The sequence below is a fragment of the Haliotis rufescens genome, unplaced genomic scaffold (genome assembly GCF_023055435.1).
Source record: "Haliotis rufescens isolate VD_foot unplaced genomic scaffold, xgHalRufe1.0.p SCAF_3, whole genome shotgun sequence".
Lineage (NCBI taxonomy): Eukaryota > Metazoa > Mollusca > Gastropoda > Lepetellida > Haliotidae > Haliotis > Haliotis rufescens.
In genome coordinates this window covers 28450761-28456760 of record NW_025964001.1, presented here as the reverse complement: position 1 = coordinate 28456760, position 6000 = coordinate 28450761, and positions in this window count along the sequence as shown.

Sequence of the window (6000 nt, the reverse complement as noted above, 5' to 3'; positions counted from 1 at the left end):
ATCAACCAATCACAGCTGCCAGATGATTCAATCTGCACTGAAGGCTGAAGGCTGCTTGTTGAACGACTGATTCTGATTTAATGTAGTGGAGCCTAGAGGCAATGAACATGCGCCCCTACCCGAGAAACTGACGTGTGTACTGTAACTGCAGTAGAGCACAATTTTAAACTAAATTTAGCTAAGAAGCCAATATTTCCATGACATCATGTCACCAGTGACTGAGTATGGTTTTACGCCGCTTTTAGCAATATTCCAGCAATATCACGGCGGGGGACACCAGAAATGGGCTCCACACATTGTACCCATGTCGGTGATCGAACGCGGGTCTTCGGCGTGACGAGTGAACGCTTGAACCACTAGGCTACCCGACCGCCCCTCATCATGTCACCAACATTTGACAATATATGTACATTCTTGAGACAAATATTATTTCAAATATCACTGATATGTAATGATGACTAACTCTATAATGAACATGGCTATTTCAGATTGATAATTATAATGAAATAATTTATTATAAGTCTTTGAATAAGGTGAGTAAATCTTGAAAGAATGAAACTCTGTTTTCGAAAAAAAACTCAGAAAAACCGAAAATACATAATCACAAAATTATGATGTGGGTAAATATTCCATTGACGTAATACCTTATCTTCAGCTCTGTGGTACTTCGCAAACTACGCCTACAGAAACTTGATTAAAACAAACTACGAAATATAGCTTATCATCGAATCTATAAACCCCTCCCTCATTTATGTCTTCGAGAAACACACTTATCTCATTTAGGACAGCAACGTGTAAACACCGTCAAGCTTTCATCAGAAGCGTTCAACCCCAATAATCCACGTCAGTTTCCCCCGCTAGAAGGTCACGCTCAGCGTCATAGCCCTACACGAACGTTTTCATTGGACGGCTGACAGTGTGACGTGGGATCAGGTCACCGGAAGTGCAATAGATACTTGCCACCTGTTAAGGGCCGTTACTGTTATACATGTCCGCCGGCTTGTTCTTTGAAGTAGGTAGGTTGATTATTTATATTAATATCATCATCCAAGGGAGATAAAAATATATGAGAATTATTAAAATTAACCGCTTTTCTCGGTAACTTAACTTCAAAGATTCTACTGAACGTTTAAGACGGGAGTTTTACATGTTGTGCGTATCAAGTCTTTACCTGACAAAACTAACGGTTTAGGAATTAGCTACAGAAAGTTGTCTATAGATCTTGTACATATCTCATCTCCAAACATCTGATAAATAATAAAATAAAAAAGCGGTCGGTTTTTTTCCGGGGCTGAATTGAACACACGTTTATTTCTCTGTCAGCCTATACACCTGTAGCAAACAATGATTCTACTTAAAACACAACATGATGACATTGAGAATATGTACAATATAAAAACAATAATATTAATATCATCATCCAAGGGAGATACAAATATATGAGAATTATTAAAATTAACCGCTTTTCTCGGTAACTTAACTTCAAAGATTCTACTGAACGTTTAAGACGGGAGTTTTACACGTTGTGCGTATCAAGTCTTTACCTGACAAAACTAACGGTTTAGGAATTAGCTACAGAACGTTGTCGTCAGATCTTGTACATATCTCATCTCCAAACATCTGGAAAATAATAAAGTAAAAAAAGCGGTCGGTTTTTTTCCGGGTCTGAATTGAACACACGTTTATTTCTGTCAGCCTATACACCTGCAGCAATCAACGAATCTACTTAAAACACAACATGATGACATTGAGAATATGTACAATATAAAAACAACACAGCAAGTATATTCTTACTAGAATAATCAGATCATCATAAATAATAAAAACAAGAACAACAATAACAAAAACAACAACAACAACGACAACGATATTGGGGCTGTGTGTGGACATATGGTCATGGTTTGAAAGGGAATCTGAAATATTAAAAAATCCAAAAGGAATTTTGAATTCACACGATGTGATGTGACTGGCTGTCATTTTCGAATCCGTCCGTCCGTCCGTTTCTTCTGAATAAAGTAATATAGTCATGTGTCCATTCTACTTGGACCAGGGCAGCATTCGTGAAGCTTCTTTGAATTTTCTAAATTAGGTGCCCGTAAGAAAAGCTAAAGGCTTAAGAGAATTCTTTAAGAAGCTTTGTGAATACGGTCCCAGATCAACCATTCATACATGTTGTACACATATAGAAGATACTACCTATGTCTACCTTAATTATCTAAATGTGCCATTGTCCATTACCTTAAAGTTTTGGACGGTATAATGACTTCTTACAACAGGAAATAGTTAAGCTAAGATGAACAATCGCCGATGCATCGTTAAATAAATAGCGCGAATAGTACCGCCTCAAAAGAAACGAAGAATTTATCGTATTTGTCAAAAGAAGAAAATGCATGCGATACATTTGTTTATATCAGTTTGATTTATTTCATTTAAAAACTAAAGAGGAATACTACACATAAGTAATAAATTAAAGGAAGAATGTCCTGATATCTTCACGCAGAGAGGCATCATATCAGGGTAACTTATACCTTATTTTTTAATTGGGGCGGTCGGGTAGCCCAGTGGTTAAAGCGTTCGCTCGTCACGCCGGAGACCCGGGTTCGATTCCCGACATGGGTACATTGTGTGAAGCCCATTTCTGGTGTCCCCCGCCGTGATATTGCTGGAATATTGCTAAAAGCGGCGTAAAACCATACTCACCCACTCACTCATTTATTTTTTAATTAAATTTATTCAAGTGTCCCTTCAGAAATCTGATAGGCAACGGGAAGCCCAGTGGGTGAAGTGTTGGTTCATTCCACCTGTCTGGGTTCGAATCCCCCCAACAGTGCAATATGCGAAACCCATTCCTGGCGTCTCCTGTTGTAGTGTGGAAGGAATATTACAGACCGCCATCATATAATTGGAATATTGCTGAGTGTGGCGTTAAACAACAAACAAACAAACAGACAAACAAAGAACCTCACTCACTCACTCACTCACTTCACATATGCACGCACCATCAGCTCGGATATACCTCACCGTGGTGTAATATAATAACCTATAATAATGTCACTCACTCACAGACCAGAGCTGTGCTACGTGTGGCCGCATAGCGAGATAGCCACCACGCCGCTACTTCAAGTGATGTTCATTCAAACCTGAAAAAGAAATCCAGACGCTAATCCACCCCCCTCGTTCCTTACAACAGACTTTGAAACAGTAATCCTTAAAAAAAACCATGACAATGATTTCCATCGAAACTGTGGGGGGTACGCAGTGAAATGTACAATTTATCACGAATATTTGATAAATGAAATGCACACCTGAAATCGACACGATATGACACGGAACGGATTTGATGCGTCGACATAAAACAATGACGTCGAAGCTAGATAGTACACCACAGCTGGGATGAACTTTTTTACGACTGTTTACACCACAGCAATATATTTACTTAACATATTTCAGTGGAAAGCTGTACAGGAGGTGTTGTTCGCCGGCTTGTTCTTTATTTTGATAGCCATGGAAAGACGAGTGGTCTATCGACGTCACAAGTATCTCGCGTCTTGCGCGGGGCAACAAAATACACCATCCGACCTGGCAGACAGTCAAATATCGCCGAGAGTGATTTTTCAGAGGCGTATTTGTGGCTATGCATCAGAATTGGGGTATTTTTGTCCGACATCATGCAGGTTCCATCATACGTCCCCGGTGACCTGGTGTTACATACAGTTTTTGATAACATGTGATCATATTCCAAGTACATTATGTGAACGGTTATCAAGACATAATTGAATACTTTTAGAAAACCAGAAAAAAAAACGTAAAAACTCCCGGCTAAGTCTTATCACCTGTTGTAATTGCTTCTTTTATTTTATCTTTACATAAAACGACGTCAACATGGTTATTTTAATATTCAGGTAAGATTATTATCCTATGATTATATTTGAAAGGCCATTTTTTTATATTTTTTTTTGTGGATGATGCAGTCCTGCATTATACAGTCAAGTCTCGTTAATCCGACACTCGTTAATCCGACAATCGGCTTTATCCGACACTAATGATGGGAACCGTTTAAATCAGTGCTATTTAGTCCAGCTAATCCGACAGTCTCGCACTCCGACTCCGACACACATAATTTGCAATGAATTACCGAAATCACTCATTAATCAGTCTCGTTAATCCGACACAGTGATCAGGGTACTCCGTGGTCATCTGTCCGCGAGTACACAGCCCCATGTTTTGATGCGAGACGAGTCGGCGAGTACCTGCATATTTCAACGGCTGCAGAGATAGATTTGCTTAACAATAAACAATTATTGCTTTAATTAAACAAAATAGGATTAATCACATGTCTTGATGTATAAGGCCCGTGAAGATCCGGGGTAGAATAGGTCTTCAGCAACCCATGCTTACCGTAAAAGGCGACTTTGCTTGTCGTAAGAGGCGACTAACGGGATCAGGTGGTCAGGCTCGCTGACTTAGTTGATGTATGTCATCGATCCCAATTGCGTGGATCGATGCTTATATGATTATGAAGTTTATCACTGGATTGTCTGGTCCAGACTCGATTATTTACAGACCGCCGTCATGTAGCTGGAATTATGCTGAGTGCGGCCTTAAACAACAAACAAACAAACAAAGCATGATATAAACTTTAAACGAAAATGATAAGTAAGCTTACTTCTAACCTCTTTGGTAGAATTGATTCATGAAACTTGAGGCAATAACGTTGTGTTCAAACGACATTTCAATGCGCATCGCATAAACAAGTAACTCTACGTCACGTTTCTGTATGGTATTAACAATACCAGTGACAGTTATGTTCCGTAATGATTGTTGCATCGTGGAAGGTTGTGGTAGCAAAGAATAATAAGAAAAATTGGAAAACTGTCTCATCTTTCAATATATCACACATAGTCTAGCTGGTGTTCTTGTCCTATAATTTTGATGTCGCCATTCAAATGTGTCCCATCTTCCCGAGGCAAGAGAGTTAACTGACTTTAAAAGTCCAGTTTCCACCCTTGCCGAACCAGGCTGGAAATACTCGGCTCGATCGTAGCGTCACCAGTGGCTATTACCAGTTACCGGTATGTCCCTTTTAAGCCTCTCCTATGGACCAATCCGATTCCATCGCTTGCGTTTGCTTCACACAAAATGGTGGCGCCAAGTCAGGACGATCTGATCGATAATCAAGATCTATATTGTGATAAAACGGGTCTTACATCGCGAAATGCATCAAATCACGTAAGCACCTTGATTAAAAACATAAAAAGATTTGGAAAATATCTGCTGACAACGAGTTGGCGGTGCACATGCTTTGCAAATCCTGCAATCGATCGAAATCTGCACGACAGTTTACGAACCGGATTTCGATTTCAGTGCGCGATTTTGATTGGACTATGCATAGACTCGTTAGTCCAGCCAAAATGTAACGCCATAATGCCAGCCTAGTTCGGCAAGGGTGGAAACTGGACTTTAATAGTCAGTAAACTCTCTTGCCTCGGGAAGATGAATGTGTCCGAGAACCTTATACACTGCCGGGTAAAAGTACACATCCATGTTTGATGGTGGCAATATAAATTAAACAAGAAATGGTTATTTAATGGCGATGTATTTGAAACGGGTATCACAGTTGTGTTAGGGGCTTAAAGTTTCAGTGTTTCGGCGACTGTTTCTGACTAGTAGCGTTTTGATAACGTTTGTAATTATTTGGCCAAATCCAATTTTTAAGTGTATACTTTCTTTAGCCCGGCGGGGGGCGGTCGGGTAGCCCAGTGGTTAAAGCGTTCGCTCGTCTCGCCGAAGACCCGGGTTCGATTCCCGACATGGGTACAATGTGTGAAGCCCATTTCTGGTGTCCCCCGCCGTGATATTGCTGGAATATTGCTGAAAGCGGCGTAAAACCATACTCACTCACTCACTCACTTTAGCACGGCGGCTCAACTAACGGCCATAAATATTCCGGACAAAATAGTCTTGTAGGAATCAGCTGATGTGGGGGTCGGATGGGCAGAA